Genomic DNA, 26766 nt, shown 5'->3' on the forward strand with positions numbered 1-26766 from the left:
AAGACGAATTTTTTATTTCAGTGATTTTCTTAAATTCATGCATGAAAAATGGAAATTCAAAACACCGAGAAGCTCCCATTTAAGCTTCCATAATGAGGTCAATTTTAAAAATATCTTTACACCATTAGTTGTAAAACAAAAATAAAAAGCATGTTATGTAAACACATCTCCATATACATTTTTCACAAAAATTATTCTTTAATAAAACAAAGAAAATCAATGTGCAAATGCATATCACAAATTTATAGATGTTCACATAAATACTGTATATTCATTTTGATTAATAAAGAAAATTATTCGTTTTACTTTATATACTGAAAGTCTCCATGACGGTTCAACAAGATTTCATCCAATCTGCATGGTTTGGTTTCATAAAACAAAGGCAGCACACAAAATGGCACCCTGATCTTGACTGACATGATGTATACCTATTTATTACAAGTACAAAATACAGAATATGCCCACGACAGCTGATTGTCTTTCCCTAACCCAAATCTTGCAAGGTAAATATAAAAAATTGTTGAACGCCATATTTTTATATACCATTCTTCTCTCTCATATATATATATATATATATATATATATATATATATATATATATATATATATATATATATATATATATGTTAGTTTTAAGTGCATTATAGTTTGAAAATAATCAGACGAGAATTTGACTTTGAATACAGCTTGTTATTTTTCATCATTTCAAGGAACTAATTACCATTCAAGGAATTGATTGCCATTGGATCGACTTAAAGGTATAAGCGGTTAGGAAGATCGTAGTCATAGATACAATATAATAGGCCTAATATAGTTATGTAAAGTTTTAATGACGTATTGTAATTTATTCAGGCAATATATTTTTGTACTTTATGTTATGAAAATTTCCCCGTTGTAATGGGAAAATATTTAAGTTAAAAATATTTTAGCGAACTGGACATACAGTTATATGTTTTAGGCTTAACAAACCAGGGAGTATCGTAAGGCATGAATCGTGATATGGAGCTTATACAAAAATAAAGAAATGACTCTCTTACTAACTTATCAGGGATGAGTAATTTTGGTGTCCAAAAAGTAGGCAATCTTCCGATAGTAAAAAAAATCTCATCAGCGTCATATTCACTCTGGAATTTTTGAACGATACGCAACTTCCTGGACACAAATACAACTGATAATTTAGTACATGGCGTCAGTACTTTTATACTGAATCATGGCAATAGTCTTTATTTAAGCAAAAATCAGCTGAACAAACTGCAATTAATTTACAACACTACAACCAGGCTGGCATCAAAATTGGAAATTAACAGTCGACAACATACAGCCCCTCCATTAAAGGATCTTCGGTGGCTTCCTGTAAGAAAGAGAATATAGTTCTATATGTGATTTTTAAGCAGTTACAGAAAAGAAACTACTTTATATCTCAAAACTCATTCAGATCGGCAGGGACGGATTGTTAAGACTTCAACTTTCAAAAAAAAAAAAAAAAAAAATATATATATATATATATATATATATATATATATATATATATATATATATATATATGGTGAACGGGCCTTATTAGTAAATAATAGCCTAATCTTTCAAATAAGAGCAGAAGATATTGCAGGTATTACATGTATATTGTATTTTGTTTCTAATGAATGAAGTTAGTAAAATATTCTTGACCATCATGTTCTTTGCAAAATAGCAGTCAATTCCTTTTGTGAAGTATTAATGACCACATTTTAGACTTAAGACTCACTGTACAATATTATATCACATCACTATATCGGTTAATATATTCAGTAACATGTTAAAACGATTCCCTTATATAGTTAAGATAGTTCTTGTGCAGTTTGATATACCCAAAATGACTGACAACAACTTATTATATCAGTGAATTTCGTAAACGGTTAATATTACATTATATGTTTTACTTGATGGATAAAATATTAACTCATCAGTACAATATTTACAGCGTATCGTCGATGAAATTTAAATACTTTACAAAAAACTTTCCCGTAAGCCATTGGGTTGCCATTACGTCAGACCCCAGTAAAGAAAGTGAGAACATAAAAATGAATAAAAAACTTATTCCTAAATCTGACTGAACAGGGTACGTATCTTTAACAAACAATCCATTTGGGTTTATATTAATCAATACATGTATATGCATTAAAGTAATGATGCGTTAAAATTAATATACAGTATATGGCTTTTTTTGCAAATACCTACTTTACTTTTGGTTTGTGTGATCCCCTTCGTCTGTAATTTCTGTAATAGTGCACGTCTGTTGTCTCACAGGTCTCTTGGTGCTACCTAAAGTAAAAAGGGATATATCACCGCTGTCCGTTTTGCAAACAAATTTATAATTATCTGTTGTTGAAAAAATTATTACGGAAGATGTTACAGTACAACTGTTGTAAATGCCGCAGGGTGAGGCATTATCCTTTCGTTATGCTATTTGTGAGAAGTATTTCTCTGAGGTTCAAAATTATACTTTTCTCATCCAGTGTTCCAAATTTAAAGATTCCAGATTTTATTGCATTTATTTATTAGTATTTACGGCCGTACTCTTTTGTTATCGAATGATACATACGTCTGATTAGATAATTTGCCTCAAAGTTCAACAAGCTGATGTTTCAAAATTTTAAAATATGACATGCATTGATATTGAAATCGTTAAATTTCAATTCAGGATTTTCTCCATCTAGTCTGAAGATTCACCAGCATATGCTGTTTGGTCTTTTTTGTAAAAAGAAAAAGGGCTATAGAATAAAGAATATAATAAATTTCTATCTGTCTACAAGCAAAAGTTGAAAAAAGGCCTATCTCCACTCATCAACATATTACACGTAAACATGTAGGACAGATTCATCTACCCAGCATCATTTTTTCTTGGTTTTGCGCTCCTCCAATCTCTCTCTCTCTCTCTCTCTCTCTCTCTCTCTGATTTTTTTTTTACTTTCTCTCTGTAACATTTACGGCCTTTTGCGAACACTGCAAGCACTTAATCATGATTAAATGGTACTATCTGATCACAGGGTGCGCAGAATGTGATTTTGTACGTATTTCAATGGGGTCCAGATATCAGAGGACAGTTAAATAGTGGCCTTAAATTTGAAATTGATGACTGCAATCACTTCTCTTAATCGTGGTTAAATAGTCCCCCCCCCTCTCTCTCTGTCTCTCTTGTAATATCACAAAGGAAGGAAAATAAATAAAGCACTCAACTTAAAAAATTGACTGGGGTCAGTATCACCGATCTTTAGCAGGGGAATGAGATTAACTGAAGCAGATTGATTACGTTGTTACTTTTTAATTCAATCAATTTGAATATTTTACTCACATTGATGAAATGCATTTTACAAATACACTAAACAGGACAAAGGCGACAGTCTAGCCCAAAAATACCTTTTTAGTTTTGCTGTTACTTTTACTTGATGAAAATGTAAGTGTTGGATTTTCTGCCAAGTTTCTTTCCTCTTTCTTAATTTATTCATTTTCTAGAAATACTATATGCCTAAAATTTAGAACAGTTTTTTTTTTACATAAAAAGAGGCACGGAGATTTGTTGACCATGCTCAAACACATAATATTTTCTTCAATTGTTGACCACACAACACAGCAGATTAAATGAAATAACAACTGACACTGGTTCAACGTGCAGCTAGCTCGTGATACATGTACTAAAAACTAGTTAACATATAGACAGTTCGCCACGGCCGGCAGACAGGTCGCCTACAGGCTACACGTGCCTTCTTTGTTGTGCTATAGAACACGCTCTAGCTTAATCAGGTCTGAAAATGTCCTTATATACTGTATAGTGATAACGTTATCAGACCTCGACACCTCCACCCTTCACAAATACAAACTGTATGTCTGTAACCAAGAAGGAATGCCACTGTGGACAAGGCCACAATGTAAGCATTACAGACTTGTGGATGTAAGATGACACACTTACAGAAGTTATTGCAAAAAAAGCACACATAGAGAAGCAAATGCAAAAAATACAAATCCAACATCGTTGAACCTTTACAGGTACGTTGAATAAAAACACAAATTATGATTAGATTTTGGACTATTGACCTGACAAACGCATGATGAGATCCAACAGAATAAATAGATTTTATCATAACTGTGCCGAAGTGGGGCGTTTTGTTACAAAGACAATTTGAATATCATGAGTGCAGCTAGTGACCTTGAAGGATATTCAGTAAGGTTTAAAGAAGGTGAATTGTTATAAGGTATGGGGGCGAGGGTTACTTAAAAAGTCAGTGTTAACCCTAATGTATCAATTTCCATTAGACATCAAAGACGGCACATGCAGTTCAGTTTGGTAAAAAAATAAAGCCTGTAATATTTCCCCCGGTGTTGATGTGAGCATTTACAAATACACATTCCCTGGTAGAAGAGCAGTGTGTTACGATTTGATAACACGCACTGAAAATCACCCTAATTTGTCAGAACACCAATCTAGAAATTAATAAAATCAGTGAATAAATTGATGCTATTGTATTTGGCTGTTCCCACAGCTTTGACGACCGTTATAACTATATAGAGGGCGGACCCTCAGTTTCGTTACACCGGCCCAGATATATATCACAGAAATAAAACTCTTTGGTTAACTTAATTTCATATTATAGCCCCATAGGGGATATAGAAATATGATAAGCACTGAGAGACAGACTAAAGCTTATTTTATGATACAGAATATTGAATAGATATAGAATAATAGTGAAACCTATATGTGCCATTATTTCAAAGGAAAATGGTGACCATCTTGGATTTCCTTAAAATTACATGCTTGTTTCCCGCCAGATAAATGTTATATGGTGTAAAGGATGATATTAATACTGAGAAACAAAATAACTTTTTTAGAGTTCAAAATGAATAATTTGCATCACCCTGCAGTTCTTGAAACCTACCGTGTATATGCAGTATCCCATGGCCATTTTAAATTTTATTCAAATACATAAGAATATACGCTTGCTATTCTCCACATATTCATAAATATATTATGGGTAAAATGGGTGTGAAAAACACTCAATATCAAACTCCATTTGTTAATGGGCAATAAATCCCTGGCAGTAGTTGATTCAAATGTAATCATATGGTAAATGGTGACCATGTTGGAATTTTTCAAAAAGTCCAAGGAAACGCGCTGAACATTAACTAGATATATATATTACAGGGATAGTAACGATGTGGAAAACAATGTGAATCAAATTAAATGTGATAAATAATGTTAATTCCCCCCGGGTATATATATTCTTGTAGTTGAAGTCCATAAATTTCTATGGGAAATGGAGCCATCTTGGATTTTTTCAAATTGCCAAAGGAAACACAGTTTTTGACACCATATACATATTATAAGGGTACTTTATATATAGAAAACGGTAGGAAGCACTTTAACCTCGTTAATGGACACTTTATCTTACTATTGTTGCAGTTGATACCCATATACACTCGTTTTTCATTTTAGGAACTTCATACAAAAGCACTGTGATAAAATAAGAACTGCTGCAATCAGTTTTCAATCAAACTATAGATTGCCCGGACTATACGCAATGTTGCAAGCAACCGCCTTCGTCAGACGACTCAACATCGACACAAATTACTGTCATCCAAGGAAATTTTTCAAGTGGAAACTGACCAAACAGAGGGCTAGAAATCCTTTTGAGCCAATAATGCCCGGTCATGCGTCTAATAGTGCAAAACACGGTAACTGGGCAATCAGAGGCCTACGTACAATTCGACAAGAGGTTACTAGTTTTCATGGTCCCCTCAGCACTGGACAATATGGGTCCTATTTGTTAAATATAAAAGCATGAAGCAGTGTTTCAATATACGACCAATTACGATCATTCGACTGTGCAAATATGCATAGTCAATACATGTACAAACAAGCATAAATGTGATGGTCAGTCAATCAGATTTTACTCTTTCCAAAGAAAAAATACATGGGTCTTACCAGACTGTAACACGTTTAGAACTTTTGGCCCCTGGAATTCGGACACAAAGGTTGCTCTACCAAGAATGCTTTCACATGACATAGCCTCTTCTTTATTCGAATGCACGTGCCCCATTGTACATGTCGTCTTATTGTCTAAATCACACTGTATGGCTTCAGGCTCACTTTTATGCTGATGCCCGTTCATGCAAGGATATTTTCGACCTAAAACTATAAAGATTTTCATTACAAAGTGCATTGGAAAAGTTATACTTCTTGTTATCTTTCTGATTACCATTGCATATGCAACAAAAATATTTCATAGGAGGAAGCATGTTAATGATAACATGGATCCAAAAAACACCCTGATAATCTTTACCATTTATGAAAAATAATTAAAAATTATCATGATACTTCTCTTTATAGTTGAGTACCCCAAAGAACAATGGGGAAAAGGGAAAAAACGAAAAAAATTAAAACACTCCAAGTAAAAGTAATTTGTGAACATATTTATGAAAGAAGGCCATACAATAAATAATGTTAATGTAAAACCCCTGAAGGTTTTCATAATAAAGTAGACAAAAATACATGGCCCTTAAACAATGTCCTGATTTAACCGTAATAGAGGTTGGAATGTCAAAGGCCACAGCCACTGCATGTGCTGGAAAATTATATATTTCATAGTATTTGTGAAATATCATAATTTTCTAATTATTATTATTATTATTATTATTATGCTCGAAATGGTCGTGTTTTGCACGTCATTGCTATATACCATACCAAATCTGTCGACTCATTGCAGTAACGCTGTTGACTCAATATTCAATTTGCCAAAGTTTGGGTCGCATACAACTTGCTCCTGGCCGTAGAGCAAGACAAAAGAAATAGAATACCACAACTGATATCAACGACATTTAGTAATTCAACGCACTAATAGACTTCAGTAACTTACTTAAACCTAAATATTGCAATATGCGAAAACGTGGATTTCGGGAGTAATGTATCAATCCCAAACTTGATACTCGGGCACCAAAACCTTTAGGGACCTACAAAATATCTAGCAGTGTTTCAATCTTTCAAAACTTAAAGCTATTATTTCAAAATTTTCAAAGCTGTATAGTACCATGATATTTTGCTTGTTATCTTCTTTTCTAGCTTTATAACCATTTTCTTATTTTTGTATTGCCATTCATAATTGTTACTTTTAAATTGATTTATCATGTGTGTTGACAATATTCACTAGCGTACTTGAGTGAACAGTGGGATTCCTGGGCAGTGAATCATAAACGCCGTCTTCTTCGGTCAAAAGAAGGTGTAATAAGATCTTTCAACATCTTTTGGAAGTGAATTACAAGGAAGGATGGGAAATTGTATCTAGACTTTACTACCAAAAGGTAAATATTTGATAAGACAATTTATTTAGCGTCATGTTATGAAGCTTGGAAGAATATCGGGTGTGCAAAGTGGGTGTCAAATAAATGCCCAAGGACTGGAACCCCGACAATGTCTTTCCACTCACCAATAAGAGCGCTATCAAATTATTAAGGAGTATTACAGATATATATGCATTTTGTGAATACATGGAGCAGTATCACCATGGGAAGTACATTAAAAGTGAAGGACTGTTGGTATGTGATGGTGAAAAATCAAACCATGAAGAAGAATGTGTATAATTTACGTACTTAGACTACTTATTGGAGTTACATCATTAGCGTTTCTTATTTATACAACAATATGTAGTGAGTTGCATCATTTATGATTATGAAAAAGTTAAAACATGCCAAAAATGGATTTAGTCAATTGCTTGACTGCGCATAACCAATATTATTTTAATATTATTTTTCATTTTAATGTGTACGAAACGTGCATACTTCTCTCTCTGTTTCCAAAAGTAATAAAAAGTATTGAAACAATATAGTCTCGTTTACTTCATTTACCATTGGCAAAGTGATCCACAAGCCGATCTTCAAATCTCAGCTATTTCAGATAAGCATAGATTTTCATTTCAACTATTAGTATAGCAATACTGAAATTACTGTCACTATTCCCTATAAAATTGTAGCTCATTGTAACTTGTTTACCTGTAAATAGATATCTTAGTATTAGAGAAATGTACGTTTTCAAAATGTTAAATGTGTGATAACATTACAGTGCCTTATAAAACATTAGATCCAACGCACAATGTCATAGAATATATCTACCAGTACAGGAATGAATTAAAACTACATTATTACGGTATTAAAGGTATTTTTATAAAAAAAATTAAAAAACAGCAGCCTCAATTTCGTGCTAGGACAATCGCAGAGCCCCTATCACTTTCACGGCTTATGTAGCGGGGCCATTATTATTTATAAAGATATCAGTTTCTTCTCTGTCCTTTTATGTTTACCAATTGCATGCATCTCTAAAGACATTTTCCCACAAAATATTTCTCATGCTGTCAGGCCATGGTTTGTGATAAGTGGTTGTGTTTTACGTCGCATATGTAGGCTGACCAAAAATGTGTAATTATGCAGTTGCACCCCGCATACGCTGAGACATTTGCCTCAAGAGACCAAAAAAATCAAACACGTGAGAAATTTTGCTCAGCCGCGCGAGAGGCAAAAATCTCACCAAAATACCCCCGCACACGATGAGAAAACGGCGCAGCGCAAGTGGCGCAAGCCAAATGCTCACCGTGTGCGGGCCCCTTTATGGATAAAAATTATATATCAAATATTCAATAAGACTCATCATCCTAAAAATTATGTTGCGACGAGTCAGCAAAAGTTATTATTTACCAACAATTTTGAAAAAATTTTATTTGTGGGTTATTTGTCGCCATAAAATGTCGTTTGACCACGCCAAACTTTCCTTTAAGTTGAAATCTGATTTAATTTTAGTTCATGATTATTTTTTATTGATCTATTCACCTTTAATTCATTAACACAATATTTTATTATTTCCCCTCAGAGTGCAATGTGTAACATACGTTTATACATTAAACATGCTATACCCTCTTTTAATAAACTTATTATTATTATTATTTGAAATATTTACACAAGTAATAATTTTACATTTGGATCTATGCCCCATTTACAAGTTAATATGTAGAACTGTTTGTCACAAAAGTACAATAGTTACGATATGAAGGCACATGCCATCCTTTTAACATTATATCTTCAGACACAGGGTGTTCAAATGATTATCTTGTTTGTTTCTCACTTTTATTTTATTTCATTTATTTATTTTTTGGGGGGAGGGGAGTCTGTTTAGGTCACGAAGTCATGACTTTGGGGTTAATTTCATAAAATAATCGAAAATAAATCGAAAAGTGGTCATAAAGAAATTATGTAAATGAGATTTCTTACTGAAAACATAGGGTCATCAATATTGACTACCTTAGGGTCATCAAATGAATATGCCTAAAACGAAGAGTCAGGTGATAAAAATCTGTATTTAATGACCTTGCAGGGTCATCACATGCAACCTGATGATCACTCTTGGATTACTCCGGTTGTCAAATTAGGTTCATACATTCATGTGATTTTGGAGGAGGTGAGGAGTGCTTGCAACCTTCATTTACCTCTGACCTGCATGCAATTAGTGTGTTTAGAGTGCTGAACTAATAAGTATTGTGAAATGTTGCTCAATAATTGTAGTGGCACAGACAAGCTGAAACAAGATTTAGTATGAATAATTACCTTCGCAAAGGAGGTTATGTTTTTGGTTCCGTTAGTTTGTCAGTCTGTATATCTTTCTGTCTGTCTGTTAGCAACATTACAGTTAAAGTTATGGACCGATTTTGATGAAATTTTCAGGAACTGTCAGGAATGGGCCAAGGAACAGATGTTTAGTTTTTGGTGGTGATCTGGATCAATAATCAATTCAATCTATAATCAATAATCAAAAATAAAAAATAAGTTATGGACCGATTTTGATGAAATTTTCTGGAACTGTCAGAAGCGGGCCAAAGAACAGATGATTAGTTTTTGGTGGTGATCCAGATCATTTATCAATCAATAATCAATAATAAAAAAATCATTATATAATGAAAATTAAGGGGTGAAACGGCATTGGGTGGAGACTTGCTGTCTTGGCGGAGGTCTGCGCTCTCGGAGTGCTTTTCTAGTTTAGTGTCTGAAACCAATTGCTTTAGTAAAAACTGGCGTAATTTTCCAAACTTAACCACAACAATCACTGTAGGAGAATGGAGTCTTGCCGTGTGATGCCTCGCCGAACAACAGAGCATTGGCCCAACATTGGCTTAACGGTGGAAAGCCAACCAACAGCGTTGTGCCAACGTTGGCATCACGTTGTAGAGACGTTGACCCAATGCCAACCATGGGCAGTGGACCAACGTCATAATGCCGACGTTCTGCCAACGTAAATTAGTGTCTTCTGAGAGAACTCAGCTAAGCAGGAGGTGAGAAAACATGAACGCACAGAGGATGATATCGTTTTGACCCAGGGGGCGTACGAGGATGGGTATAAACGCCTTAAAAACTATTGATGTGCCCATCATCAGTTATTGACACATGAACATCCATAGAAATGGTGTGCACAGCTCTATTAAATTAGGTCAAGGCAGAGGCAAATTAATCCCACAACGTCATACACCCCATTTCCATAGATTAGATCGACCTACTTTAGATCGACCTAACTCCCTGGGGGTTCACGCTAAATAGCTGTCAGCCGGGCGGACACGAAAGTTAATTATCCCCTTACAGCTTGTAGTAGGCGGGACGGACATTTAAGTCGGATTATCTGAAAGTAATCTAGTGAGACTCCCCGCGGGGATAGATCGATCTAAAATCTATGGGAATAGAGCCATACACAGCAATTTGGATCTGAAAAACACGTTAATTTTTTTAAAAAAATTTATAATAATGTTTAACGTTTCTTTTTTTTTCTTTCTGGGAATGCCCAAACCGACAATTCCGCTATAAGAGCGCACTTGAAAGCACTGACCAATTCAGTAGCATCAGTGACTGCGATCTATATTTGGACGAGCAGCCACTTGAACACCCGCGGTCGTCATACACACAGTACTGATATGCTACGTGGTGACTTTAGCGACATAGGATGTTTAATACCCTACAGGGTAATCAGATCGAAATGACGGCCCTTTGCTTTTAGTGCTTTAAGGATGAAAATAATACATACATCAAAACATTAAACATGTACGGGTGCATGAAAATACATGTAGGCCTCTATGTTTTGACGCTAATTTATGCTAAGGAAAATAGAACAATAAATAACTCGTTTCTCAAACGATAAGAAATCGAAAACATATACCCTCAAAAATATTACACTTTCTTCAAAATCAACATGAAAGAGACTTAGTGTAATTAAACAACATTGGCCTAGGAAGATAAATGCACGCATACTGGTTTTTAAGATGCGCTTTTGATTGTAATAGCTGAGAGTCTTGGTGGAGTAAACATTAATGATTGAAAAAAGCTAGGGTGGAGGGTCACGTAGTGGGCCACCGACTGATACAAATTCTGCGCATGCGTTGATTCTTGGAAGAATTTGCACGAAGTATCATATCGGTTTGTGCCAAAACCTTATCTATGTATTAATGCCCCTATTGCATGTCAGTACGGCATATGCGCATGTAGAACTTTGTCACAGAAACACAAAATTTATAATGCACCGTAAAAACAGAGTTTAGCTCCTAGATACATTTCTAAGCGGCTGCCCAGCAGGCATAGTCGCGTTGGATCAATGTTGAAAACAGGTTGATACGTTGAATTGCCGTCGATCTACCTAAATTCAACGTAAAATCAACGTTGATCCAGCCGCGTCAAAACACCGTCATCATGTGACGTTGATTCAAAGTTGTATTTTGGTCATTGACACAACCTTAGAGACATGGATTGTAATTTAAATTATAAATTATTGAAAACGTGATACTTTGTTTGTCAATACTGTAACTAACTTTATCAAAATAATAAAAAAAAAAAGTGTTTTAAAGTAAAAGTGACAGTTGTTTTGTGTCTTTAGGGAACTAGTGAATTTTCTTAAATTGTTATTCAGAAATACATTCCAATAAACTGAATTCCTTGCAAGGTCAGCTAACACTAGGATGAATATGTTGCTGTAAATGTGATGGAGTGAAGTTAATAAAGTTGACAGTTCTCGGTACCCTGTTATAGATAGACAGGTTGAGGTGACTGTGACTTTGTTATACAACAATGGTCAAAAAGGTTGTCCCACTCCCATTTCCATGTACTTTTATTTACAAATGATCACCTTACAGGTGTTTCAACGTTAAAGCAACGTAATTTGCCCGCTGGGTGGTTTGTCTTATTTTTTCAACACGTTTCGCTCCTAAGTATGTTACACGCTTTAAACCTGAATATGTTTGGCAATATGACGCGTTTCGTATGAAATTTTATCGAATCAGGCCAATACATATCATTAAAACAATATCATAAATAAAAGGGGAGGAGTTCACTTCTTAATTTTGGCCCTGATACAATCTGCCTTCCTGGAGAGGCTATAGCCCAGCATCCCGTATAAAGCACTGAAAGTTAGCAAATGGAAATATCTATTATTTCTTTGCCAGACCAGGAACTTTATAACTACTTCAACCCCTCATGCATGCTAAGTGCCAAGGACGGCAGGTATCGTTTATGCTAATAAGAATGATAATCTCTATGAGCTCTAGCAAAATGTTCACAAAAGTTTATGACTAGCTGATACCCGTCACACCAATCACTACACCATGATAAGAGATTAGTATACATGATTTATAGCCCTGACAAACATTTTGTCAGGGCTATTTAACAATAAAAATAAAAAACCAACCTCCCTACCCAGCGGGCAAATTATGTTGTTTTAACGTTGACACAACGTTAAACCATAACGTTGATAATATGTTGGATAAACGTTGAAGTTGAAAGTTATATATATGCTGGGTACCCTGCCTTCAGGTGCAAAAATAATTATCAACGATTTTATATATATAAGCCACACTGACCATAAAGGTTGTCCCACCCTCATTTCCATGAACTTTTATTTACAAATGATCAGCTGTAAATTGTTAGAAATAGTGCTTTTCATTACAGATACCGTGTCTAACATGATAAATGGTTTAAAAAATACAAAATGGTGGTGAAAATATGCACATTTTATACCATTTAGTAAAATTTATAAGAGGTACCCCCTCAAATCCACTGTTTCACTGTGACTTCTACAGATGTTAAGAAATGTCTATTAAATTGAAAGGACGCCATCAAATATAACCAAATTCACACACAATTAGCATTAGGGTAGGCTCGTTAAAGGTCACGTGCCTAACAGCGTGTGGGTATTTATCTCCTGTAGACGGTGCGACAAGCCATCAACACGGGTAACAATTCTGTTTTGTGGGATATTGTCCCATTCTTCTTAAACAAGTTGGGGGAGTTGGTCCACGTTTTTATGGGGTTGGTTTTCCTTTGCATTGCACACTTTAATTCATGTCACAGTTGATTGGTAAGTTTAATATCAGGGCTCAAAGATGGTGGTTCCATCCTTAGAGCATTGTGTGTCTTCAACAAACAGTTGCCAGGCGAGAGGTGTGAGCAAGTGTGCAGTCATGATGAAGCCTGGAGTTAACCCCAAAGTCACCTCTTGAAGATGGAATGAGATATCAGCTGAGAATGCTATGTTCATTGATCCCACAGGCACCTGAACCTGGCCACACATCACTGGAAAGAAGTCGGTTTTGATGCAGAATTAAATTATGTCTTGTATCCCATCGATAGTCAAATTAGGGTCCATAGACATGTTAAAAATGCCTCTTGGAAGGGTCTGTGAAGGATAATATCGCCTGAGGTGTTAGATCAGTTCGCATTTGGAGAACATTCCAAGCCCATAGTATTAGGACATTGTTCCTTTTGGAACAAAACGTAACAGGTGCATTTCCATGTGACATTCTTAATTGAAATCTCACTCCATTTGCAAGAGATGACTTCAGTGATGCTACAGGCTTCATTGTGACAACGCACTTGCTCACAGCTCTCTTCTGGCAAGCGATTTGTTGCAGAAACACAGGGCTCTGAGGATGGGACAACCGTCTTTAAGTCCTGATATTAATCCTACTGAGCACCTGAGTCAAACAACTTTTGCAAAAATGATCCGATCAAGCTGTATTTTCATAACAGTGATCGCTCTTGCGATTTTTAAGATATTAGGCTTGTCAGTTTTCCTTGAAATGTGTTAGCAGTGTTGCAGATATGCTGAAAAAAAAGGAAAAAAAGTAGAATAACTTTTGAAAGCTGGTCCGATCATGCTGATTTTCTAACTCAACCTGAGTTTTATGAATATTCATCAGTTCCATTAGTTTGAAGACAAATATAAGTTTTCCACTTACTGTTATATCACTGAAAGTGCACAGCGATGGCAGACGACAGACGCAGGTGATAGCTTTATGAACAGACACATATGTGTCTGTATATAAAAAAGTACAAATATTTGTTTGAGGGACAGCGACCAGGAGTTTTAGTACTTTTCACTGTCTAGACATTGTGGCACCGATCACTGTTTCTCCCAGGAATTACCGAGTTGAGTTATAGTTACGAGGGTTGATTGATAAGTAGTGAGCCTCATATAGAAGGGGTACACATTTTACGAGTATTTTTATTTATTTTTTAACATAGTCTCCTTGAGTATATATACACTTTTGCCAGCGAGTTTTGAGAGCCTCTATGCCACTTTTATAGCAGCCCTTCTCTTGGCCGTTCAGAAACCCCTCCACTTCACGTATGACGTCATCATCTGACACAAAGTGAGTACCTGAAATGGCCTTTTTCAATTTGGGAAATAGATAATAGTCAGAGGGAGCAAGATCAGGCGAATAAGGTGGATGTTCTATCAGTTCAAAGCCACACTCGTTGATTGCAGCCATGGCAATGACAGACTTGTGAACAGGGCATTTTGCAAAAGTCACTTGCCTTGCTTATTTGAGAGTGCTACCTCGTCGACATAAACTAACCAAATGACACCAAACTTCGGCTACACACCTTTAAATAGTCAGGGAATAGAAGGGCTAAAAAGGGATATCCCTGCTTAACCCCTTCCACACGAGGCTCACTACTTATCAATCAACCCTCGTATATCCATTCAGTTTAAAAATTCATGATAATGTGAAAAAAATAATTCGAACTGTTACCATGGCAACAGCTATCATAATGACGAATTCCAGAGCAACAGATACATTTTTGTTTTTAGATGGGGCATTTTTAGAATCATTTTCATCCAAAAGTAGCATTTGGGCAGTGATTACGGTTTAAAAAAAGTATAGCAACGGTTACCATGGAAATAATGGATAAATTCCAGAAAATATATCTTGTCAGATTCTTCTCGTGTAACTTTCCAGAAAATTTCAAATGGATATTTTACTCCATTCAAACGTTATGCCAATTTTGTTTAATTGATTGGGCAATTAGATGACACTTTTGGCTTCCACTATTACATACTCTTCCATAGAAGATTTCAAAATTTTGTGGCCGATTAGCATTCTTGTAAATTTAATAACTGTAAATTTAATAAGTCTGTAGTTACGTACACTGTAAAAACGGTGTTTACCTCCTAAACGCATTTCTAAGCGCCTGTTTTGTCTCATTTTTTCGACGCGTTTAGCTCCTAAGCACGTTAATCCCCTTAACATGTTACACGCTTTGACGCCTTATAAATGTAGGATATATTTATTTAACTTTTAGGTGCTAAGGGTTTCAAATGTTTTAGTCACACACGCACGCACGCACACACACAAGAACTCACGGTCACCTTTAACTGCTATAGCTATTTCTATCCATAACAGGGTACCGTGAACTGTCAACATCGTTGACTTAACACCATAACCTTTACAGCTGGACTTATTCATTCTTGTGTTATAGCTGAACTTGCAAGGAAGTTTATTGGGATGTATTTCTGAAAAACAAAGTACGAAAATTTACTAGTTCTCTAAAGACACAAAATAAGCTATCACTTTTCAGCCATTCCACGAAAAAGGGTACAATTCTGAATAATACCTGTCGCAGCTAATTTTCGGTAGTAAAAGCATCTGCAATTTAGCTCTTTTTTTTAGCCTTTTTTAGCAGGACCCGATGTGTTCTACTTAAAAAACAACAATTAATATAGTATCACTTGCTTTGAAGGGAACCCCGGGGGTCTATATGCCGCAAAAAGCACGATTTCGACGTGTCGCTTTGGTATTATAGCTGATTTGCCACAAGAAAACGTTTATATTTTCCCGTATTTAAGTGTCTTTAGTCCTCAACTAATTTGAATTCATGTTTCTTTTTATCATATATGGTGTTCTCTGTCGAATTTGTTGGTAAGTTACGTCACTGTCATAGTTTAATCAATGTCGCTCAGTAACCCCTAACCTCCGTAACGATTTTTTAAGTCAGTGTAAGAATAAAAGAAAATGCTCTTAAATGGCATTTTTCAAACTCTTTATACATGAAGTTTAATAAAACAGTGCTATTTCTTAATTTTGAATGATGCGTTCCATCATAGAGAATGTTAACTCACAAAAGTCAGGGTGTCGCATTCAAGAGCCTAACCTCAGTAACGCACCAAATATGAAGAAAATGTTGCTTTAGAAAGTTAAAAACATCATTTTTGTTAAGCAAGGACCAACTTCTTCCTAAAAAATTCATTCAATAGTTATGCAAAGTTATCACGAGGATAAAAACTGAAAAAGAGTGCGTGTCACCTTACATCCGTTATGCTAACCTCCGTTACCAAATAAGTTAATTGTTATAAAAATGACTATTAATACTTTAAAACGTTATTTCTGTGGTTTTGTGAGTTAATTCTGATCATAGAAGTAGTTCTACTTCTGTGTTCTGATGTAGTATGCATTCATACCGCTTGCTGTTAAAGACATTCCCCCGTATTAATATAGATATAAAATATACATATATAGCTGATAATTCTATCAAGCTAATCTCATAAGTTTTTACTCGAGTTTGCTATAAAATCGAGGGAAAATCGTGTTTTTTTTTTCGAATTGATTTCCATTTGTCACTTGACGATGCCTTTTTGAACTTATCATTCTGATTTTAAGCGAAATGAGGAGTTTTCAGGACTGTCTTGGCAAGAAAAATGGTACTAGCTGACATCAGTACTAGCGTACATGTAGCAGACATTATTTTCGCGGGAGACATTTGGCGAAATATATTAAGCATTGAAGCAACGCTTATATTTATCAGGTAGAACTGCGGGGTTATTAGGCCCTATTTTACTATTTCAGTAGCACATAATAGTTGTTATCATCTTCTAGATGCTTCCAGTAACTTTAAATGGACAGTTATCCGCAAACACGTGTCCATTGTCGGCCTACTTGATTGTATACATTAACTTTCTCGGGTATTGTGTTGTTTTTTATTGCCTATAGCTGCGATCATGTACATGTAGGTTTAATTTTTTGTTATACAGACACCAATACGCCAATTAGAAATACAGAGCGACAAAAACACTACAGAGAAAGAAAAAAATCTAATGACCGCGAAGCTTTTCTTGTGAAAGATTTTGAATTGTTTAAATGCATGACGTAATTTAGACTAGAGTTTTACCTAACCTCTGTTACTAAGATTATAAATTAAACTATTACTCTGGTAAAATATGGAACGTGGATTCTACAGATACATCGATCAAAATATTAGCGGTAAAATGAGTAGCGGTAAATGTATTTATGTAGTCCTTGAAAGAAAGCAAAACAACCCGTTGTAACAATTTGCCATTTATTGGTTTGAGTAAACATGTTTTATCAATTTTTCTATGTTATTATGTAACGTTTGTCGTATCTGTAATACTACAAATTCCGAATTCAGCCTCTAAAGTCTACTTTAAGCTAAGAAATATCAAACAAATATGATCGCTATTAATGACCTAACCTCCGTTACGAAATGACTCATTTTTCATTTGAACATTGGATATGTGTGTGCTCATTGATCAATGCTCATATCATAATAGATTGATTGCACTTTGTTCATAAACAAATAGTATGATAAAAAGCAAGTCTGTCCCCATTGATTAATAAAATATTTAAATTGGAATATCTCAGGCTTTGTATTTATAGAAAACAAGCCACTCATTACCAATGTGTTTGCACCGCATTTTCTATAATTAAAGAGAAATCTTAAATGGGCAATAATATTTTGAATACATACAAAATCTTAATAATTGAATCAAATATGGAGCCTGTGACCTTCGGCATAATTGAAATATAACCTAATTTAGATGTTACCTAACCTCCGTAACGAAAAAAATACCATGTACCATGTTTACACGTGCATATTTCTTTAAATACAGTAATGGTGTGGGTTAAAATTCTTCTACTACTCTCTCAATACCTCTTCATCAAAATAATATAAAAAGTTTTCCAGTTTTGCAAAGTTCATATCACTGCATTTCTTGTTTTGGAATTGTACCCCTTTTCGTGGAATGGCCGTTTTACTTTAAAACACCTTTTTTCATATTTTGATAAAATGCGTTACGGTATTGATGTCTATCCGGAAGTAATGAACAATAGAACACCAGGATGATGGTGGGGTATTCACTATAATAGTTTATTTAAGGCTGTATTCCCAGAGCTTTTAGATCGATCTATCCCCGCGGGGAGTCTCACTAGATTACTGTCAGATAATGCGGTTTAAATGTCCGTCTCGCCTACTACAAGCTGTAAGGGGGTAATTAACTTTCGTGTCCGCCCGGCTGACAGCTTTTGAGCGTGAACCCCCAGTGAGATAGGTCGATCTAAAGTAGATCGATCTTATCTCTGGAAATGGGGTCTAAGGTTTCATCACATGCTGGTTATTTCGGTACCGATAGCCCGAATATTCTACAATTCGCACCGCTCTAGTCGCCGACTAACCCCGAGCCCATTTTGGAATTGACCGCTAACTGTAGCTCATACAGCATAAGACGTGTTTTGTTTTTTTATGAAAAAAAGTTTTCAAAACATTATATAATGTTTTTCCAGAATGTTATAAAAACGCTGATAAAACTCCACAAATTAACTTTAAAATAAAATTTTGTAGAAACGGTCTTCGATTCTTTCTACAAATTACTGTAATGTTTTTTTATTATCTGGGACACCATTTTGCATGAGTTAAAAACACCCATAACGTTACCTTAAAGCAATAATAACTCTTCCTTTGAGATTCAAAATTCCGCATGAAATACATTGTAAACAACACATGGAAATATATTCTATTGTATTTTACCACTAAAACGGCCGTTATTGTAGTAAAACTAAAATCTGTGCTTGTCAATGGGGCTTTCGATGCTTTTCTTCCCAGTCATCAAGGCATTCGTTGCTAATGACGTAATGGTGTCACGCGGATTCGCGCGTTCATTCGAGACCAAAATAACATGGCGCCAAACGCATTAATGCGGACGCAGACGTAAGTTGCGAGTTTTTGTACAGTGCGTCGGATAACGAAAAGCCCAGAATGGCACACATTGTGGATATAAATGCATTTTTAACAAAAAGACGAATATATCTCATGAATCTTATATAGTGTTGTTGTTGTCTGCTTTTCCCGCGGTTTTAAGTAGGTCACCAGTGACTTTGCAATGTCAGAGAGAGCTCCGTCAGTTAAAATCTCTTAAGAGATTTTAACAAAAAACCGTACATTTAGGAAAAAAACCCTGGATTAACTTTGAATGCAGGAATGGGGTCGTTGACCATTGGTAAGTACGGGAAAATTGCCGTTTTTTCCAGGCAAATCCAATTTTTGGCCAAAACGAAGAGTTATTATGACTTTAATTTAAGGAGGCCCTCTCATATTAGCTTTTTTTTGCGATCTGCGGAGATTTCGCGCATGAGTAGTTTTTTACGATAGCGGCTAATTATAAAAATATAACATGCAATAAAATACGTAATTTATCCTTTTAAGAAATCTGTATGAAATATTTAATGTTATTTTGGTCGAAGCGCTACGAATATGTCAACAATGCGTTGCGTATCAGTGAACGCTTGGTCTTTTACGACGTAAAGTACCCACTTGCGCCTTTGTTTACAAATGCCGCAATGTACGAAATTACGCGAAGAAGGGATTGAAAAGAGCGTTTTAGTAAGGCTTGTATAGCAGTGACATAATCTTATCTCACAAAAAAACATTCACAAGGGCTTGCATTTTGACCACAAAGTGTATTGCTAAGATTTGTCATATGGTTACGATGTGTGTAGCAAGACATTGTCTTCTTCAGCATTGGTTTCCGATCACCCAGGTTGCGGTGATTTGTATGCTGAAAACAGTTCTCTTTTCTCTCACAATTAGTTAAAATAATTAGACTCATGGCGTTTTTATTATTATTATTATTTATTATTATTATTATTATTATTATTTATTTATTTATTTAAGTATGTTATATGACCTGTAAACAGTGCAATTTTAAGCTCTCCTGGAAAGATGCAATAGGTGTGCACCCATCCGGTGTGTTGCGATGTCATTCTTGTAATGGTTTAGAACCATAAAACACACAACAGAGGACCAAGAGTTTTTTTATGCAAATACATGTAATACTTTTTTATGCTGGGAAAATAAACAGTATACAGTATATAAGAAGATAAATTATATTTTATTCCAACTTTATCCAAATTTACCCAATCATTAACAATTTAGTTTGTACATTACTTAACAGAAATTATTCAGCCCATAATGTATTAGAATATTGTCTTGAGTCAAAAAATTTAGTTGATGTATGCAATAATAAAGAGCAGAAAATCCTTTGATCTCATAATCCTGGGCCGCGCGAAAAGAGTAGTAGAACCAAGCCTTTTTTTTTTTCAGTGTTTTTAATCTTTTTTTTTTATCGACATCACAAAACAAAACATACATTTTTCACACTAAACACATATGACAACATATATGCAACAGACACAAACTAGCATACAGTAGTCTCATTGGACATTAACAGCACAAGGGAGTGACAGAATACGTTGCACAAAATAACAGAAGTAATAGTATATAATACACATAACACAAACTGATAAACATATATCGTAACATATAAACAAACAAACCAGCTTATTATCATATATAAGTCACACCGGATTCTACACATTACAAACATATCAGGGTACCATTTATAATATACCACAGTCACAATATATGTTATTATGCAGATTGTCGGGAATAACAGAGAGCATCACTCACTTACAGGATCATACAGAACAAATAAGCGTACAATAGTCTCCATAAACAATCTGGTACAGCACGCAAGAATGACAATTGGGACTATCGAGCTATATCTCAGATACATATAAAGGCTTAGCTGTGAACTCAGGTACACATAAAAAGTTGCTACACATTACATACAAACATATAACAAGTATCCATGAGCAATCTGGTGCAACACAAAAGCCTGACAGTACGGACTATCGAGATGTGAACTTAGGCACGCAAAGATATTAGACATGCACAATTGGCTATGACTCCAAACAGTAAGAGATTGTCATACATTTACACTCGACACGCATTGTATCGTTCTAAGTAAGGCTAAATATTAAATTGTGTAAGCATTCGTACATGGCCTTAAGGTGCCCCAAATTCTGTACTGAGTCCAGATATTTTTTAGCAAATTCAACAAAAGAAATAGGTTTGTTTCTGCACCTAAAGCTGTAGATATAGTATTTGATTAACATATTTAAGACATTATACGCATCTTTATTTTTTCTTTTTTGTCAAGAATTCCAAATATAAATGTTTTTTTCTCTAAAGTCATATTCAGCTTGTCTTTGATTACATTTCAAAAGGTTTCAGTTACGGAACAGTCCCATAGTACATGAATAATTGTCTCCGTCTCTTTCTCGCACCTTTTACAAAGGGGGGTGTTAGCCAAACCAGTTTTTGCAAGATAACTATTTGTCGGTAATATATGTTGATTTATTTAATACTGGAACCATTTAAATTTAGGACTGATAGGAAGGTTGAAAGGCAGTTTATTTATTAGAGACCACTCTTTATCATTAATATTGAACAATTTATTCCAATTCATTTTGCCCTTTGAAATAGAAGCATTCTTACTAAGTATTTTATAAAAATCTTGGCAGCCCTTCTTACTTTTAAAGAAGATACTTAAATACTCTGGGAGTTTAGGGAGCATTACTTCAGATTCGTTTATATCATGCCATCTCAAGTATCGCTTAATGATGCTTACCACCCCTTGATATTCTAGGAAGTTGTTTTTAATCTTAATATGATCAAAATTAAAATAAAAAATGATACTGAAACATAATGAATTATCACAAAAAAAAAATTCACGGCAGATTTTGACCCAGGAAGATCCCTGTTATTTGATTTTTTATTTCATCCCATTCAATTAACTAAATCCTGTGTTCAACCTTTAGCAAATTCTATATAATACCTAGTTTATAAAAATAATTCCTTCATGTTTAGGGGGAAAATCAAGATGTCGTGGTTAATATATCAGCATTTGCACATGTCATTTCAAAGAGGTCTAGATGGTCTTTATTGTCTTCTATGTGAAATTAATCTAAACACAAAAAAGAGTAACAAAATGTATAAAGTAATAAGAAAAATGCATGTAGGATGTCTATAATTCCTAGATTTTAAATAAGTATGTATATCTATTATTGATATTTATTTGATTTCATGTTGTAAATATAATATGAAATCAAAATAAACTGATAACCAAACGATGTCTTTAGATGAAAGTTCTAACTTTTTTGCCACCTAGTTTCCAAAGCACGTTTGCCAAGAAATATGGCTACATGTAACGTACATGTACCAGTAGTAAGAAATTGATACATTGTTTAAACAATGTATATTAAAATATACAAAGCAAACAATCTATCCAGCTATCTCAATGTTAAAAATGTATAAACCAGTAAGAAAAAAGGAATAGGAAGATAAAAGTCACAAGAGATTGATACATGTGCTTGTAGGTCCAGCCTATGAAAAATCCAATATAGCGGCATTCCATGAGGCATACTGAAATCCAACTGATACTTTCAACATTTGAATATCTATTTATTATGAATGGGATACGCAAACTTTATGAAATTTGGTTAGCTGATGCAGAGAAGTATAAATATAATTTTCATGGAAGCAAAATAAGTTTATGAGTTCAAAAACCCACGATACAAACATATTCATTTAAATTTGCTTGGAAATTTCCATTAATTCCTATGTAAAATTGATAAAAAATCAATGTTCAAGCAGCCGTGGCTCAAAAACAAGCTCGGTGTAGTACATATTTTTTTTTGTAAATTTCTTTGAGGTCTACCAAGATCAATAACATATCCACATAAAATTAAAATCGCTAGGGCAGAATTTTTTATTTTTGCATTTTTCAGCAAAATTAAGGGCATTTTGGCAAAATCCCCCTATAACGCAATGTAATAAACGTAGCGTTTTTCGGGACGCCACCTCTCGAAAACGAACTGGAGTACCCCCAATTTTTTTTTCATATTTTTTACTCATATGGTAAGAAGATTTTGCCTTACAATTTTAATAAAAATCGCTAGGGCAGAAATATGAGAGAAATCTGAAATATGAGAGAGCGTCCTTAGATAAAGTGAATAAATCACTCGATCAGCCACAAAAGAGCTTTAGACTGCTCTTTAAATTTTTGGTCAGAAATCTAACCTACTAATGTGACCTACTTTTTTGCCCCATGTAGGCCTATATACAGGATAGTAAGCTAGCAGAAAAATCCATTCAAATATCATTTTTCGGGTACGTAATATTAAACAATGCCTTCTGGCAATTTTCTTAATCATACTGTTTGAAACTATATGCTGAAGTTTAGTTGATTTTGTATGCATCTTTAATAGGCCTATTTTAAATAAGCATAAATAAATAGGGAAGGACACCAGGCGTTTCTGTCGAGCAGGCTGCTCCACGCCTTCAACAGCTCCACAAGTTTACAAGGGGAAGTGTCAAGCCAAATTGTTGAGCCTTGTAATAAACTTATAGGACCGGTGAAACTAATCACAATGCTAAAAGTGCGACACTTCTAAGCATGCTAAACATTTTTATTTCTTCTGAAAGAAGTTTGAAAAGCAAAACGTGTTGTTCAGCTACCTTCTACCAGGGCCACAGATTTATTTTTCACAGATACTAGTATTCACAGATATAATTCTAGATAAATAGACAGTCATTTCGGTCTCACGTCGCCTCAGCAAAAAATGTCCACAATAACTGCGGCACTGGTAGAGGGTATTGTTCAGCAGCTCCACACGTTTACGAATTCCAAATTAATAGAGTGAATGATAAAAAAGTCCATCCAGTCGGCAAATTTGGTGTCTGAGCTTTCTGGGGAATAACATTTTTATCAGAATAATGAAAATGAAGCGTAGTAGAGGGTTGTTCATATAATGTTGCGCAGCACCAATTAGGCACAGAGCGTACCTACGTCGTGGAAAGTATTAAAATATCAATCAACATAAAATCCCAAATAAGGGCAGCGAAGCGTTTTTTTTTTTTTTTTTTTTCATTATTTTTTATTTTCCAAACCATTACACAGAGGTGCTACGCAAAAATGATCCAGTGAAAGTCACTTGCGTTTGCGGGCAAGTAACGCCAGTAGGCACAGGCACTGTGGTATGACGAGCCCTGAATTACATATAACGTGGACGTTTGCTGCCAAATTTACGACAAAATACCCAGACGAGTTAATTTTGTAATCAGTTTTTTCATAAGTAATATACACCATTGCTGGATGCCTGGAGCTTCTCAAAAAGTTACTGGACCGACGGGCCGATAGGACAAAAAACAGCTCATTCAAAAATTATATTTTACTGTATCAGCTGAAATCAAAGACCCTTGTATGTATGTCGTTAAAGTACCACGTGACCCAGATCTTTCGCTTCATTTTTGCATATTGAAGTCGGGTTTTTTAAAACGGTTTTTCTATTAATAGACTGTTGTTTATTGGGTGGTGATCGATTCAAACCTATCTCGAGAGTACAGACTGAGTGCTGGATCAACCAAATTCGATAAATGGAGTTAAACGTGTGGCAAACCCTTTAAGGTTACTCTCAAGGTTTATAATCATCAAATAACTTAATAATGCGTATGGAAGCATTGACTTCTTCAAATGACTGTTAGACGAGAAGTTCACACGTGTCAGATCTAGAGAATACCTAGTCTGCCATGAAAAGAAGTGTGTGGCTCTTAATCTTGCGTATCATAAATCCCACCTACCTCATCATTTCTTTAAAAGGTCATTGGAAAAGCCGTGATTCATTTACGAAAACAAGCTCACCTGTCATTTTTTTACTTATCTAGAGACACCAAAGGAAGAGAAAGAGAATATTTTGTCAGAATTAAAAGAAGCGGTTAATGTAAGATTGTAATTAGTTAATAGTATAAGCTCACCAAAATTGAATAGCTGAGGGCACCATCCTCCGGCATTTTCTTTCTTCTTATTTTCACGTCTTTGATTATGGTCACCCCGATTTTTCGGCTGAGCTTCTGTTGGGTCTGTAAAATTATATACTGCAAAGCTAACCAAATTCATTGTTAGTTGAATAAACACGTTTGATCATACACATTTCCATGGACTTGCTGACGGCCAATAATTACTATGTTACTATGATAATACAAAAACTGATACTCAAATTAAACAATACTATACCTACGGGACGAAATCGATATATGTTTCAGTGAATTCCATATTCTACGTAAACACCATAAAATAAGGGGCCCTGAAGTAAGTGTCTAGTTTCTAGTTTCCAGTTTCGTTTTTCAGAAATGATTCTGGCAACCAGAAACTAGTGTCGTTTTTCAAAAGCGAACCTGGCAACCAGAAACTAGTGTCGTTTTTTAAAAATGATTCTGAGAAGCCAGAATTGTTTGTGCGCAGAGAAACAGTGTTGGACGGAGGGAGAGGCAACTTGCAATTATATTAGCGTCTACCGTGACCAGGTTACCCTTACCGCAAAGGGTGTTACGGTCTCTCCTAGCCGTGTGCTGAGATCGAGACGGTCGCCAATTAGTGCCTACGGCGCTCAGGTAACCCTCACCACGGAAGCCGGACAGAGTGTTCAGGGAGTAACGGTCTTTCCTCGCCGCACGGTGAGGCCGATTGACTGCAGTCACAGCTAGTCGACCGCCTTCACAGCGGAAGCCGGGAAGGGTGTTAAGGTGGGGTTGGGGGTGGGCGGATGACGGTGAGGAGGGGGAAGTTTCTAGTTTGAGGTATAATTTCTAATTTGATTGAAGTTTTCAAAAATGAACCTGGCAACCAGAAACTAGTGTCGTTCTCCAAAAACGAACTCGGCAACTAGAAACTGCATGTAGTTTAGTTTTTTGTAAAACGACTCTGGCAACCAGTAGCCAGTATCGTTTTTCGAAAAAAAAAACATTAGTTTCTAGTTGCCAGAATCCTTTTTTTTTTTAAACGACACTGGAGTTTTGACATCAGAATCGTTTTTGAAGAATGCAATTAGATTAAAATTAATTCTTCAAACTACGAAAGGAGACCCTGGCCCTCCCTCCCCGCAAGCAATTAAACGATTCTAGCAAATAAACGAAATTATCTTTTTTCGAAAATGACACAAATTTTTAATTGCCAGAATTTTATTATTATTATTATGAAAAAAATCAAACTTAATCAACCCTACAGACGAGACAGCAAATGCCGATCTGTGCGCCGTATATACCGAGACGGAGGAGAGAGACCGTAGTGTTCAGCATAGCTTCTGCAGGGAAGGCAACCTGTAAACGGCGGACGTTTCGGTCTCAGCGCACAGACTGCCCGGCTTCTGTGGTGGAGGTTTCCTGGTCGCAGTAGACGCTTATCGCCACTCGCCTCCCCCTCCGTCCACTTCTGTTTCCCCCCGCAAAACGATTCTGGCTACTCAGAATCGTTTT

At 35.3% G+C, this 26766-nt stretch overlaps 1 long non-coding RNA gene across 1 annotated transcript; it reads right to left on the reverse strand.

Moving 5' to 3' along the window:
• Nucleotides 1-619: 619 nt before the first annotated feature.
• LOC147763197 (uncharacterized) lies at nt 620-25373 on the reverse strand. The gene is made up of 4 exons (XR_015333547.1): nt 25270-25373; nt 5957-6166; nt 2218-2301; nt 620-1351 (listed from the first exon to the last, which is right to left on the reverse strand). It is a non-coding gene; the product is annotated as an uncharacterized LOC147763197 (long non-coding RNA).
• Between the last annotated feature and the right edge of the window lie 1393 nt (nt 25374-26766).

The sequence above is a fragment of the Lingula anatina genome, chromosome 3, assembly GCF_051362555.1.
Source record: "Lingula anatina isolate TDL-2025a chromosome 3, LinAna3.0, whole genome shotgun sequence".
NCBI classification, from domain to species: domain Eukaryota; kingdom Metazoa; phylum Brachiopoda; class Lingulata; order Lingulida; family Lingulidae; genus Lingula; species Lingula anatina.